The sequence below is a fragment of the Euprymna scolopes genome, chromosome 28, assembly GCF_053919585.1.
Source record: "Euprymna scolopes isolate OS-2025 chromosome 28, ASM5391958v1, whole genome shotgun sequence".
Lineage (NCBI taxonomy): Eukaryota > Metazoa > Mollusca > Cephalopoda > Sepiida > Sepiolidae > Euprymna > Euprymna scolopes.
The window spans coordinates 57,838,372-57,854,765 of record NC_136509.1 but is presented as its reverse complement, the minus strand read 5'-3'; the positions used below and the strand labels follow the sequence as shown (position 1 = coordinate 57,854,765).

At 36.1% G+C, this 16,394-nt stretch overlaps 1 protein-coding gene across 8 annotated transcripts in view; it reads right to left on the bottom strand.

The window, feature by feature from the left end:
• Nucleotides 1-16,394, bottom strand: part of LOC145249656 (E3 ubiquitin-protein ligase rfwd3.S-like) — a 159,857-nt gene that overhangs the window by 141,942 nt on the left and 1,521 nt on the right. The window contains exon 2 of one of the 8 annotated variants that reach the window (XM_080111434.1): nucleotides 12,604-12,911. The exons of 6 other annotated variants lie outside the window; for them this stretch is intronic. The gene's annotated coding sequence lies outside the window, so the exon portion shown is untranslated. Of the gene's footprint in view, nucleotides 1-12,603; nucleotides 12,912-16,394 lie in introns of those variants that run through there. One more of the 8 variants, XM_080111433.1, reaches the window with a different exon arrangement.

Genomic DNA, 16,394 nt, shown 5'->3' with positions numbered 1-16,394 from the left:
TCTCTCTTCCGTGCTAGAAAATTACTAACATCCGAAAGTATCCTCAATAAGGCCACCATTCGCCCATATATGGAGTATTGCTGTCACATTTGGGCTGGTGCATCTCTTGCTAGTCTCTCGCTCCTAGACAAGGTTCAAAAGAGAGTCGTCAATCTGATAGGCCCTGAACTGGCATCTAAGCTTCAGCCTCTGTCTCATCGACGAAATGTTGCATCCCTTTGCCTGTTCTACACGTATTTTAATGGTGAATGCTCTGGCGAACTGCAGACACTTGTGCCCCACGACGTAGACACCCTCGACAAACCCGACAGGCAGCTAAATCTCACCCCCACACAGTAGAGATGTAAAAGATCTTTCTACTCCAGTAATTTCTTCCCCAGAACCGCTAGACTCTGGAATTCCATTCCAAGTCCTTGCTTCCCCAACTGTACTGACATGCAGAAGTCCAAGTGTAACATGAACCGACATCTTGCTGCCCAAATCCCAACATAGTACCCCAGTAGTTGTTGCCCCTGAAAGTAGCCCACTACACCAAAGTGGCAATGTGCCTTGTTTGGGGTGAAAATTTAATAAAAAAATAAATAAATAAAAAAAGTTTGAACACAAATACACTTATCCAGGTAGGTAGAAGTGTCTTGCCTTTGGTAACATTTATTTGCTGCATATTTCTTTTTCATCTCCTTTTTGTTCTGTTAGTTACAGTAATAAGAGCCCGAACCTCAGGGGAATGAGGTCTAAGTTTAAGTGTAAATATAATTCCCTTTTTTATTGGAGAACTTCTAAAGATTTTTATCTATACTTTTCACTTGTATCCAAAGCCAAGAAGTACTAAAACATTATTTCAGAAAACAGTGTCCAGACAGCATCAATAAATTTGAAAAACCTTGTCCAGAGCATTTTAAATCTTTTGAACTGCTTGAAACATTTAACGAATATATGCTAAAAGGTTTACAAAAGGATGCTTGCAGTAATGTACCAATAAAACAATAAATTAAACTCTGAGAAACATGTTAAATCTGGGAGTGGGATCAAAACATCAAAAAAAAAAAAACACAAAAAAAACTAACATAAGGCAAATGAACGATGTTAAATGTAAAAATCGAAAAAAACAAAAAAGAAAAATGGCTTAAATAAGCCTGTTTCGATATTAAAAATTAAAAGATCGGTGGGTACCCGGGTGTTTTTGGGTGTGTGGTTGGGGGTGGATAAGCGAAGTAAAAAAACAAAAAAAAAAAAAAAAAAAAAAAAAAACAGAAAAACGAACGTTACGTGAAAAATGGCTTAAATAACACTGGTTCAATATTTAAATTTAAAAAATCGAAAAAAAAAAACAAAACAAAACAAAAGACACCTCACACCACGATTCGAACCCAAAACGTTTAGATAACGAACCAACGCGCTAACCAACTGAGCTAACACACGTACATGAAATTTAGTCAGTTTTTCAACTATTTAAAGTAAATCAGGTCATGACGCCATCTAACGCATGTGTAGAACCGGTCGTCGACACGAGAGGACCGTTTTTGTTGACACCCCCCCTGTCGAAAATTGTTGATTTTGGGGTGAAAAAATGAACGTTTTTGGCCAATTTTTCGATATTTTTTTAGCTAAGAATGGAGCTTCGATATGATACCAAGTTTGTGAATTTTCGTCGTGTCTGTAGAAAGTTTTTAGCGGACACACAAACACACATTTTCGCTTTTATAATTATAGAAGATTCCAAGGTCCTTACTCTCATGTTGCAAATGAACAACTTTTAATAAATAACTTTGTGTTCATTTTATTTCATCAAAAAAAAATTAAGAATTATTTTGGAATCAGAAAGTAGACTCCAATTTTTTTATTCCCATATCCCCAAAAGTTCTGATTACTAATTCCCAATTCTGACTAATTGTCTCAACACTAATTCTTATGTAAAATTAACTGGGAAAGATAATGTAAGTATTCCCCAATTCTAACTGCACCTTAGGAAGGGTGTTGAGTTGTTTAGCTATAATTTGAAAGAAAAATTCCTTCTGCTCTGCATTTTCTTTCAAAATAATTTTACATTTCTTAAGTTTATTTTTGATTATGGTTGTGGCATTCATTCTGGGTCAGTTGAGTGGTCTCTTTTCCAACAAGTTCACCACATTCCGAATACTGGCTGAGCAGGCATGGTGATTCAAAGCTGCTTCCATTATGAGTTTAACCTCTTTGCGGTTCAAACGATGGATCCCATAAAGGTGAGAGCCCAGAATCAGTTCAGTATCTTGCTTCACTGTCTTGATTTTGAGTTGATCACCGCAATTTTTCTTTCGGCCTGGTGGTGTATTGATGACTTCACGGATGAAGTTACTTTGGAACTGTTGAAGGGTGTGATCAAATCAACAAAAGCGTCTAGTAAGGAGAGATTTTTGCAGTGTGTGCAAATTGTACTGTTGGGTACAAACTGTTGCCAGTAGACACAGAGGATGCAGCATAGGTAGTGATGGTTGGATATAACCAGTTTGCATACGTCACTTGCCTGCACAGGTCAAGTCAGAAAGGAGAATGAGGGCCTGTGGTGTTCAGAATGAAGAATTTTCTTGGAAACAAGTTGAAAGCTTCTCTTTCGACTTGAAAAGGGTGAAGAATCAATTTTCATTTATTATTCCACCATGTTCTTGAAACTAAGAAACTGTTTTAATTCTGTTTCCTCTAAAAATTACTTCATCCAACAAGTAATGTTTGAAAATTAAATTTAAAATTGGATGCCATATTTGTAATAGGAAATCTGTAAACTAAACATTTCTTCTGTTTTTCATTGTTATAAAAATAACAGTTAAATATTGAATATTTTTCATATAAAACAAAACATGGAAATAATCCAGATATCTTTGGATTCTTTTTAATTTCCGTTTAGCACAGAGACTGAAAACTATTTAAACAAACTAAACTTCTGTTTAATCAGCGCAGATAATCATTTGACTTTTTTTCTATGAGTTATCATAAAAAATTTTTTTCCTTGGCATTTGTCTGTAGAAATATTGGTTACTCTGTTATTGGAATATACGTACATTTACTTTTTTGTTTCTTTGATAATATAAATTGTCTGTTCATTGAACTTAGCAATAAATAAAAGGAAATTTTTTTTAAATAGGTATGTATCTATAAAAATGAAAATGCCTGTGTGTGTGTGTGTGTGTGTGTGTGTGTGTGTGTACATTTCCCTACCAAAACACTGTCAATTTTCAGTCTAGAGACTCGAGATTAGACATAAGGAGTATTGAGATTTGAGAAAATCTTTTTAATCGGTTTTCGGCCAGAAATTTGGCTGTCAAGGGGTTAAAGTTCAACGATTTGACCTTTGAAAACTTTACCAAACTCCTCCACCAATTTTAGATCTAAACACTTGAAATTTTAAATGTAGGTTACTTGGGCATGGATCAAACGTTTGATTTGAGCCCAAAAAACTAAATGTTAAGGGGTCAAAATTGGGGTCAAAGTTAAAAAAATTTTGACCTTTGCAGTCCCTACCAAATTACTCAACTAATTTCTGGACTAAACATTTTAAATTTTATATAAAGTTTAATCAGAGATAGGGCAAGCTTTTTAATCGGTTTGGGTTGAAAATTTGGTCTGCCAAGGGGTCAAAGTTCCAAAGATTTGATCTTTGCGGTCTCTAGCAAACTACTCAGCCAATTTTTGGTCTAAACATTTGAAATTTATACATAAAGCGCACTCAGACATGCAGGAAGCATTTTAATCAGTTTTGGGGCAAAAATTTGGCTGCCAAAAGGTCAAAGTTGAAAGAGTTGACCTTTGCAGATTCTACCAAATTCCTCCGCCAATTTTGGGTCTAAAGACTTGAAATTTTAGATGGAGGTAATGTGTATAATATATGTTTACTAGGCACCGCCAAAACTGGGGGGGGGGGCAGGTAAGTACTTTTTGACGGACGGTCTTTTTAAAAATCTACCAAAAATCAGGTAATTATCCGATCAATACGAAATTTTCACCGATTATTAAGAGAAGAATGAACTTTATAACAGTGTACTTATTTTTCATAAACGATATTTATATATTTTTTTTTTACTTACAAAACCCCCCCTTGTTTTGAGGTGGTACAAATATGCTTAAAATAATCATCTTAAACTGATCACAACATATTGTGTTGTAAGGGACAGAAATATAGATTAAAAAAAAAAAAAAAAAAAAAAAAAAAAAATGTTTGCATACCTTATTTTGACGTCTGAATATCAGAACTTCGATTGTATTTAATTATCCCGCTTTTGAGTTTTGAAGTGTGAAATTCGGCGAATATGTTAAATAAAATAATTAATTTAAGTTAAGCAAAACAAAAAAAAATTTTTTTTAATATTTATACGAAAAAAAACATTTTAAAATCTTTGATAAATAAATTAACAATTTTTTTTAGCGAGCCGAATAATGCATGACCATTATTAAACAGGGCATGCTTTGAAGAATCGATACAAAAAAAAAAAAAAAATTCGATAAATATTGTGCCCTTTGTGTTAAAAATAGCATCATTTTTTCGATCCCATTTGAAAACGTTTGCCGCCTTTCGACTACGGTGGACCAAACGCGCTGAAATAATTTTTTTTTATTCTGCTTTAAATTGCCCCTCCCCCATTTTGGGGAGCCTGGCCCCCACACACATACACATTAAAAACCAAACTCATACAAATGGTCACCCATCTGGTACTGGCCAGCCTCAGCTTAATAATACATTGAAATTTTCGTTACTGAAAAATAAGTTTTTTTGGCCTGTTTGGTCTTCCATAGTTTGCTTTTTAATCGAATACAAACGTAAACAGTGTCGATCTAGACTCTAGATCGACGCGAAGTAACTGGTTGCCTATATGAATAAGTGGAATTATTTGAAATTCAGGTACTTATATTATAATATTTTTGCATATTCTCATAGAAAATCATCCTAAATCTTAGTTAGACAACAAATAAATAAATAAATTATTTCAAAAACCTTTTTTAAAAAATATTTATGTACGTTTTTTGTGCAAGACAAAAAATGTCAATTGTTAACTTTTTGGGAAAATTTAACATTTAAAATTTAATTAAAAATAGTAGAAAAAGTTTTACATTATTCTGTTTTCTATATGATAAAATTCAGGGTTTTATCTTTCTGGAAAAAAAAAGTTACTCAGAAATAATGGATTTTAAGAAATGTAATTTCGTTTTAAAAAACGACAACAACTTGATTTTTCGGTCATTTTTGGCGGTGCCTAATGTTTACTAAATTCTTTTCTGAAGACTTACCGTTTTATCTTAAATCTTTTGTTTTGTTTGGTCTTTTTTTTTTATATATTAGAAGTGACTGGAAGTGAGGTGAAACGTGTCTATTCTTACTTGCATCCTCACAAGAGCATTTTATTCAGATATTTACTTAAATCTAAATGTCAATTGTAGAAACACTACCTTTTAACCTAAGCACTCAACTCTGGCAACACCATGTAAATACAACTAGTTTTTGTATATAATGTCAATTTTGGCTCCCAAAATTCATAGCTTTAAATTATAACTTTTCAACCTTTAGAAATATTTGTAGTTTTGAACTCTTTAATAACTAATGTGATTAAATTGCAATAACATTAACTTTAATAACTAATGTGATTAAATAGCAATAACATTAACTTTAATAACTAATGTGATTAAATAGCAATAACATAAAAATGCGACATCACAAATGTGCACCATCATCATACATACCATAAATCAAACACAAGAAAAGCTCAATCAATACTCATAAAACTAAGTGAACTCAATCAAACCAAATGACACAGTATGCATAGAATATATATGTGGAAAAAGAAACTGATAAGAAACATATCTAGATTATCAGGATGTTTGAATGATTTCACAATTTTTTATATTCTTTCATTTTGGAACTATTTAAAGTATTCATAGTGTAAAGTGTAAAGGATACCTATTTCTGTGTAATATTAGGTTTGAGAGCTGGAGGTTATGGACAAATGGAAAACACCAGAGAGTAACCTCTATAACAATAATTCAAGCTGAATTATAAAGTTTGGAAATCTTAGCTGGAGCTTAGTACTTTTCTCAACCTTTCGACTTTGTCTTAGAAAGTTTACATTATTTTTAGTTACAGTTTTGAGAATTGTTGATGTACTGTCTGGAGTTAGAAAGCTCAGTATTTATATCTTCCATATTTAGTTTTTTGTTATGACAAAGCTGCATTTTTCGGGACATTTTATTTCAGGTATGTTTACCTGACAAGATCTTCTCTAGAACTAATGTCACTTTTGATTTTTTTCACATGTCCAAACTTTCATGTGAACCTTAATTTGAATAGTTTGTCATAGCATTCTTTATTTGAACATGCTAGACATGACTTTTGTGCATCCAGCATTCATAATAAGAGAAGGGAGGGATAAGCAAGCAGAGTGCTGGCATGTATTTTGTGAGAGTCTGAGGTTGTAGTGATAGTAGTTAGGACAGGGTGATTCCATCTCAAATCATCCAGAAAAAAACATCTCTTTAACACTCTTACCTCTCAGATTTTTTCCAAACTTTCACCATATGTTGGTATCATAAAAACTAGGAAATCCTGAAAATTTGAGCTTTTAACTCTAAGCGGTTCTGAAAATATCGCAATTTTGGTATTTTACATGTATCACGCTGAGGCACAAATTCGCGAAATTATGAAATTACGTTTCTGGGCATAAATCAATTTCTAGAGTAGGTAGAACCTTGAAAATTTGCGTGAACAAGGTTTTCCACATGCGGAATCCAAAAGTCACATTTAATACCTCTGAAAATGAACTGCTTCTGAGTTATTGAACTTTTAAGCCGAGATTTAGGTATTGGTCTAAGGCGACCCAAAAAAACATGTGGCACTATTGGAAATTGAATTTTTTTTTTTGTTCCAAGACATTCCTGATAGGCTGAACTTAAATTCCTCCAAAAAACATGTTTGGTTCTTTCCTCATTAGCTTTCAATCGAACTTCAAAGATGGGCAGTTTTACGGGCCTCACTTCCAGACAGAGCAGTGTACAAGGAGTCACTTGACTTCACTATAAACAGGAAATCCTGAATTTTATTTTGACTTCCTGTTCATTTAAGAAGTGGTATTGCTGCTTTCTGGTGTTTCTTTGTTGGCGGAAACTATTTTGTTTGATGCAAGGATGCAAGTAGCAGGTAAAGCCAAGTAACCGGATAGGGAGGAAAGGTATATGTTCAGTAATAAAAGAGAATTAATTTTTAATTATATTCAAATTTGTCCCTGAAATTATTTGCAACAAAGAATTCAATGTGTTTTCATTCTGAGTGAACAACTTCTATATTGCATCCTGAAACTATCAGAAGTTTTTCAACCCATTCAAAAATAATGTATTTCATAATTTACAAAATGGATCAGTTCTCTTTTACATTCTGGCCGTGTGTCATGATTGTAGATAAACACCTTAATGAAGCTTTTCATCACATCTTCAGTATTTACACTTTTGTTTGTTCCCAACAGATTTTGAAATCTTAACTCCAGTTCTTTAATTGTAATGTCAACTGTAGAACCAATATGCTTCTTTAGTTTTTCTTTGATCCAAAAACAGGACTTTGCTTGGAAAAAGACTCATTGCCCTTTCTACAGGGAGGGGAAACCCAACTGGTATCTTTCACTGGCAATACCAAGTAAATTCTTTCTTTTAGTTCTTCTCCAGTAATTTCTAAAAAGTTCTCACTTGTTCTTGAAGTAGTAAGTCTTCCATATCTAATGTTCATAGACATTGAAAGAGTGCATGGGACTTCAATAGGTCTAATTCAAGCCAATGTATTGTGCAGTAGAAGTCTATGAGATTTGAAACTTAACAGCGTCACAACACAATTCCTCTGTCCAGTATTTACATTTGCCCCATCTGCACAAAACAACAATTCCCGATGAAACGTTTCATCATCAGTGCTCTAACTCCACTTTTGAAAGGGCAGATTTAATAACAGCAATAATGCCTTAAGCATGGCCATGTTCAATTGCACTAACTTAAGTTTATTTTCTGCTATAACTTTCAACACTGTTCTTACATAACCTGCTTCATTTTTTGTCAGACCTCTCCCCCATCATTTAAACATTTACTAAATATTACAAAATTAATGAAAAGTAAATAGGTTTTTATTCTTTTTTTTTTTTTTTCTTAGGGTTGAATTTGTTTTTCTACTCACATAAGGTCCCTGATTTACTGCTGGTTTGGAAAAATGGAGCCAACGACATAAATTACAAGTGGTAGTTTTCGGCTCTGGGGCCTGATGGGAGTAGATCTCTTATAATATTTGTACCCTATTAAGGTAGTACGTTGCTTGAATGGCACCGCTTGGGAGACCCCAGCTAGTATAATACCATTACATCCAACATTTTCTTTACGAAGACCAAGGAACTGTGTACACTGAGAGCCTAGATTATAACCTGATGGTCGAGCAGTTTCCTTGTGATGAAACTCTCATTAATAATGCTATGAAACCTTACCCTTCATACATCAATCCTTTCGCGGACGTGTTCGAAGACAGTCTGGTGGACAGGGGTCTGGAGTGGATATTCAGCCTGGAGTCTCTGGGTCTCCCCAAATCCAAATTTAATTCAGACTATGACAAGGATAAATTAAAGGATTTTATGGATAACATCTCCATCAGGGAGGGTCATTATTCAATCAAACCGGCCTGGTATGAAGACAAGCTAAGAAAGGTCCAGTCCAATCACCATGTGGCCATTAAGGTCTTGGACAGGGTGGTTAAGGACTTAGAGAAAAAGAGATTATACGATGAATACGTGAGGATTTTTGAAGAATAGGAATGTACACCTGAAGATTATAGGAATTATGTATGGATCCTGCATAGACCGGTCTTCAGGAACAATCCTACCAGCACAACCAGAATTCGGCCGGTATTTAATTGCCCATTTAAAACCACAAATTCTGCTTCTCTTAATGATGCTGCATACAATGGAGTCAACCTGACCGGTGACATGCTGAATCTCACATTGTGCTTTTGTTCAAACAAATATGTCTTTTTGGCCGATATTAGGAGAGCGTTTCTGATGGTGTGTTTAGCGGAGTAATCAGACAAAAAATAAATTCTGATTCTTTTTGAAGAACAACAGATTAAGGTGTTACCATTATGCTACTATCATTTTTGGCTTCAGTACAAGCTCCTTCATCCTAAATTGTATATTAAGGTATCATGCCGGACAATTCCCCATGGATCCATGCTCAGAGATGTTACTATCCAATTTCTACGTGGACAATTTAATAAAAATGAACAATAATTTAGAGAATTTAATCACGCTCTACTCCAAGGCAGTAGAGTGGCTGCAGGAGGGCGGATTCTCCCTGCAGGCTTGCAATTCGAATAACGCTGCCTTGCAGGAGACAATGAAGGAAGACGGAACGTATATCGAACATGACTGTTTATGGGAAGAGGTACTAGAATATAGATATCATTCCCTGAATGACATCATCTCTGTCGCTCCCTATGTTTGTGATCCTAAGGCCAGAACCAAAAGGCAGATTCTTTTAGAGGCCTCTAAGATTTTCAATCCTCTTTCCTTATGCCTCCCCGTGACCATTTAGGCTCACACGTTCATCAGCGAGTTGTGGAAGTAAGGAGTGAGTTGGGACGAAATAGTTCCGAAGGAGCAACAAGTAAGATGGGCAGTCATTGCATTGGAGTTACCGGGGTTCGTCTCCATCAATTTTCTTAGGCATACCATTGATGAAGGAAAAGAGGCAAGTCTGGTCTTATTTTGTGATGCCTCTAAAAGGGCATATGGGTTCACCGCTTATGCTGCCGGGCGAGATAATTCATTCCTCATATTTGCCAAGGCTAAGGTGGTACCAAGACATTGCTCATGATGGAACTGCTGGCAGTTTTCCTGGCAATAAAATGCCTTCCCACTCTGTTGTTCAAAGATTTGATTTAAGGCTGTAACCTTGGCAGTGGATGCACAAATAGTTCTATCTTGGATAATCTCTAACACCACCACCAACAAGAATGTGTTTGCCAAAAACAGAGTAAAGGATATTGATCAGTGGGAAAGAGAACTAACTTCAGAATTTGGAGTACAATTACATTATAAATATGTGCCCTCAGATTTAAATCCAGCAGACTTTGTTACCAGAGGCTTATCTACTCTGAAATTAAAAAAAAAAAACCTAAGTTATTGGATTAATGGAGCTGTGTGGCTGAAGGATCAGGCGGTCTCTTGGCTGGAAAACGCCTTAAATTGTTTGAGTCCTGAAAATAAGATGGTTACCTCTGTGTGCTGCTCCGTATCACCTAATCAGGAGGAGCCAGTGGTACCATTTGACAAATACTCTACGCTGTCGATGTTGATGAATGTTACGGCTCGTGTCTTTGAGTTTATTTATAGGCTGAGATGGAAGGACCTAGACCCAGTAAGGGTAGCCCGCCTACATTTAATCAGGATGATGCAATGTCAGGCGTTTGAGGAGGAGCTGAAATTTCTACAGAATCCTGATAGTGGAGCCATTCCTCAGAGAGTAGGATTGGTTGGTTGGTTGTTTTTGTTTTACGGCATATCAACCCTTTTCAGGTTATTTAATGCTGAATCCAGTTATTTTGAAAAAAAATTTTTTAATAGAATATATTTGTTGTTTTCAAGTCGGTTTCTATTTAACCCATAGTTGGGACCCTAACAGGTACTACCACTCCGGGTCAGAATGAACCTGGGAGCAATGGCAATTAAAGGGTGGCTCTACACTCCCCAAAGCCCGCAAGCTGGGGCCTCACCACTGGATATAGTTTAAGGTCATATCCAGGACCACAGAGAGTAGGAAGTTTAGATCTCTTCTTAGATGAGGAGGGGCTAATCCGCTCTAAGGGCAGATTAAAAAAGAATGTTGTCTATGAATTTGAAATCCATAACCCTGTAATCCTGGCTAAGGACCATCCATTGACCACATTGATTGTGCGGGATTGTCATCACCAATGCAGCCACTTAGGTACCCCCACCACATTGAATAAAGTGAGGTTGGCTGGGTTCTGGATACCTCGAGGGAGACAGGTGGTGAAGAAGGTTTTATCCGGATGCTCATTGTGTCGAAAGTTCAATGCAATACCCTTCTAATACCCGTGAAGAACTGACTTGCCTAAGCACAGAGTCAATCTAATTAGTACATTCCTTCAAACTGGTGTGGATTTCGCTGGGCATTTGTGGGTACAGAGAGATCTAGAAAGGACAAAGATGTACGTATTAGTATTCACATGCTTGGAGGTGCGAGCGGTGCACTTAGAGTTAGTGGAGGATATGTCTGTCTATTCCTTCCTGACAGCATGTATACATTTTACTAATACATACGGCATACCTTCCCACATTTATAGCGATAACGCTAAATCGTTTGTTGCGGGGTGCAGTGTGGTTCATCAGGCATTTACATGTAATGAATTTAAGGAGAGATTCGAGACGTGTGAAATAAAATGCCATAGGATTCCATTGCATTCTCCATAGTACGGTAGTGTCTGGGAAAGGCTTATTAGAACGATAAAGTCTTGCCTATACAAGCTGATCGGCCGGGCTACTTACAACTATACTGACCTCTTGACTATACTATCGGATGTTCAGAATGCAGTGAATGATAGACCACTGACCTACAGAAGTTTCACCGACCAAGGGTTGGAGATTTTAACTCCAAATCACTTCCTACACCCCGTGCTTAATCCCCGACTAATATTTAGGATAAACCAAGGGGATATTAGCCAAGTTGAACCTCCGTCCCGGAAGCACCTGGTAGAATCCCTTAGCTACCGAGACGAAGCTTTGAAAAGATTCAGAAGAATCTGGTACCAAGAGTATCTACTAAGCCTAAGGGAGCGAACCCAATCACAATCTGGAGCAACTTCAAACTTTGTGAACGAAGAAGTGGTTTTAATGACGGTTCCTAACGGGAACTGACCATTTTGGATCTTGGGAAGGCTTACGCAGTTGTACCCTGGAGAGGATGGCTTGGTGAGATCTGCGCAGGTCAAGCGTGGGGATGTGTACCTGCAGGTGCACTCGAAAAACCTTTACCCACTGGAGTTAAGGGCCGAGAGATTCCTACATATACAGGGTGACTGTGACCAGGAAGAGCACACCTCCCTTGATACAGCATCTGAGTTTCACCCCGCAGGGGGAGAACTTGTTGAGAATTGCCCAGTGTGCAGTTTACCCGACGATGGGAGTCCCATGGTATGTTGCGACAGATGCAATGACTGGTTTCATTTTTCGTGCATAGGCCTAAGTCAATTTCTATTGGTATTGCCCCTTCTGCCTTCAAGAGAGCACTTCCACTGCAGAGGATTTGCCTTCCCCCCAGCCTGATTGGCATGGTTTAGAACCATCTCTGGTGGATGAGGAGCCGGTTTGCATTTGCCCGGAATGCGGGAATCCGGATGATGGAACGGCAATGATTGGGGGCGATGATTGTGGTTACTGGTTCCATTTTCATTGGGTGGGAATCCAACATCCCCCTCCTGAAGAGGACAGCTGACATTGTTATAATTGCCAAAACCAAGATTTAAAAAAAAAAAAAAAAAAAAAAAATTCTTGTTCTTTTGATTTTTTTTTTTTTAAAGACGAGAGAGAAAAGAAAATAATTACTTACCTCCGGGGTGCTCTGGCAACAGAAAGTTGCTTACTTCCCTGTGTTTTCTTTTATGAAGGTTTTGGCATGTAATATCATGTGCACCTAACTTTTCCTTTTGTGCGCCAAAACAAGTCGCAGTTTTTTTTTGTGAATACTGATCGACTAACACAAATTTATCAACTAAGAGACTTTGTGGTCGCAACAGACGGATCTGTTGCAACATTGTCAACAATCTTTCAGGGACTGTATCCTAGGAATTCGCCACAGAGGAAAGCCACGCCCACCGGTAGCCGTGAGAAAGTCGAACGACGGACACTGAGTGACATCTGGTTCGAAGGATGCACAAATACCAAAAGACGTTTTTAGCGTCCAATATTAAAAGAACAATGGATATTTATTTAGAAATTCATTCTTAACCTGGGAAAAGGAGGGCATTTTTTCAATTAACAAGTAGAATAAATAAACAAATACTGTAAAAATTGAATTTAACTTCAAAATCCTATTTCAAAAATAGCTCAGTTCGTATCCAGCATAAGTACCAATAATTTTATGTTGTAAAAAATTTTAAATGTAAATATTTATTTCAATCATTACATTCATTACATCATTTTCATCTGAAACTTTACATTGCACTAATGAATAAAAGCTATTAGTATTCATTTTTTTTTTTGATACTTGTACAGTTTAATAAAGACATTAAAAAATGAAAATATCGAAAAAAGGTTATATTGTACGTATCCATTTTGGACTGAAGATCTCAAAAAAAAAAAAAAATTCATTTAATTTGATCAAGTAGCTTTTTTTTTTTTAAAGCAGAAAAACATGTTCTTATGAGAGCGCGTTGAAGTTAGCCATTATAGAATCTGTTGAAACCACGGGGAGATAACTCAATGTAAAGCGCCGACATTTCCTTCCCATCTTTAATACTAGCTTTTCTTCCTAAAAATCGAACCTTTTGCTCGGTATCATAACAAATTGTTTTTTCGCTGTAAAAAAAAAAAAAAAAAAAAAAAAACTACTTGATGAAATTAAGTAAAAATTTTTTTCAGAGAACTTTGTTCCATAACAGATACGTGCAATATAACCTTTTTCCAATATTTTTCATGTCTTGATGAAACTGTACAAGTACCTTCTTTTTTTTTACTCTACATTAAATTAGAATTAAGATATTTTTTAAATTCTACTTATTTTCAAATGTTAACACGATCTGCATCAAATGGGTTTGTATTACATAGATTCGAAAAAGTTGTAAAAAAAAATATATAACAAATAAATTTTATCAAAGGTAAGTTACTTTTATACCTAACTGGATGTTTTTAGTGTTTTTATTTAATGTAACATGTTTATTCAGCTTTAAAAACAAGAAGGCCAATAAGTCTCCTGTGCGTCATGAATCTGTTAAATACAGAAGTAATCAACCATCTCAACAAAGATAACCTTCTTAGTGACACTCAATATGGTTTCCGTTCTGCTAGATCTACAGCAGATGTGCTTACAGTTATATCTCATAGGATTAGCAAATCTCTCGACGGAGGCAACCTTTCTAGGGCAATTGCTCTTGACATATCTAAGGCCTTTGATAGGGTATGGCATAAAGGTTTACTTCACAAGATCTCTAGCTATGGTATAGCTGGAAATGTCTTCTCAATTATTAAATCATTTCTTTCTGATAGGTTCATAAGAGTAGTAGTTGAGGGGCAAAAATCAGAAGCTCACAGTATTAATGCTGGTGTCCCTCAGTGGTCCATCCTGGGCCCAACTCTTTTCCTGATCTACATTAATGATCATCCAAATCACATCCTTACATCATTTGTAGACATTTATGCTGATGACTCTACCATTTATGGTAGCACATCTAAGACAGTAAACGACCAAGTTCTCTCTGATTCTCTCTCTCCTCTAATCTTAAGCACGTGGTACAATGGGGAAAGGAGTGGCTGGTAACTTTTAATGCATCTAAAACCAAGCTTCTATCTTTATATCATCAACATTCTGATCCAGATCTGGCATCAATTGAAATGAATGGCTCTCGTCTTCAGGAGGACTCAAGTTTTGACAAGCTTCTGGGCTTGACAATTACTCCTGATCTTAAATGGAACACGTACATCAAATCTGTTGCCAGAGCCGCTGGAAAAATGGTGGTATCTTTCTATCGATCCAGTAGATATCTCACTGCTGATGCAATTCTCTATCTATATAAGAGCCAGGTACGTCCAAGGATGGAATACAGTTGCCACATCTGGGCAGGAGCAGCTAGAAAGAACTTGTCCTGCCTTGATAGTTCAAAATAGACTTCGTAGCCTTGTAGATGTCCTTTTTTCTTCCCTGCAACCTCTATCTCACAGAAGAGATGTTGTGAGCTTGTCTCTGATGTATCATTATTTTCATGGAAAATGTTCGACTGAGCTTCAGTCTATGGTCCCCCCTCGCCAAACTTTTACAAAAACACTCGTCTAGCTGAAAACACTATCAATAATTACCCCCACTCTTTATCTGTGCCTAAACCTAAATGTAGATTCCATGAACAAAGCTTCTTTCTTAGAACTGCACGCCTGTGGAATTGTCTTCCGTTTTCCTGCTTTCCGGCTGACTACAATATGGTTGTCTTCAAGTCTAACATAAATAAGTTCTTGATGAGCCGTTCCATATAAGTTAACAAATTTATCAAATTTTCATTACTAATGATTACTATATTTTCCAATTTCTACTGTACACTCTATAACCCTTATCCTTGAGTGGCATCTTGGCCTTGATAATGTGGTGATGCCTGTGTAAAAAAAAAAAAAAAAAAAAAAAAAGAAAAAAAGTGTTTACCGATGTATTGGAAAATTTAAAATGGCGCCCGACTCTCTCTTTCTCTGTGACACGGTAAATTTGGGAAAAGGAGTTAAAAATAACACTGATTATATGCCCGCCTCTGTCACGGTAATATGTATTGAGCGAGTTTCTAACAGTATTGTGTCTATTTTTTTATTTTTAACTCCTTTTCCCAAACTTACCGTGCCAAAGAGAGAGTCGGGTGCCATTTTAAATTTTCCAATACATCGGTAAACACTGTATGTTTTTCGAGCTGAATAAACATGTTACATTAAATAAAAACACTAGAAAATTATCCAATTAGGTAGAAAAGTAACTTATCTTGCCTTTGGTAACATTTATTTGTTGTATATTTGTTTTTTGACAACTTTTTCGAATCTATGTGTACACACAAACCCAGAATTTCAATTTCATTCAAACTTTCAAGCAAGATTTTTCCTTTTTTTTTTTTTTTTTTGTTTTAATTGTCAAATGAAAACTAATAATACTTGGTTGTATTTTTTGGTATTATTATACAAACACCGTGACAGCGTTAGGGTTAGGGTTAATTCGCTGTCACGGTGTTTGTGTTTACCTATTTTTTATTCAGCCATTCTGAGAATGGCCCATTCTCGTAAAACAAAGAGCGTCGCTTGTCCATAAGATCTCAAGTCTCAGAAATGATTTTAACTAGCCTCTGTCCCATCGACGAACTGTTGCATCCCTCTGCCTGTTCTACAAGTATTTTAGTGGAGAATGCTCTGACGAATTGCAAGCACTTCTACCCCCACGACGTAAACACCCTCGACAAACCCGACGGGCAGCTAAATCTCACCCCCACACAGTAGAGATCCCTAAATGGGGTTTGTATTACTGTACACATAGATTCGAAAAAGTTGTCAAAAAACAAATATATAACAAATAAATGTTATCAAAGGCAAGATAAGTTACTTTTCTACCAAACTGGATATATTTTTTGTGTTTTTATTCAATGTAACATGTTTATTCAGCTC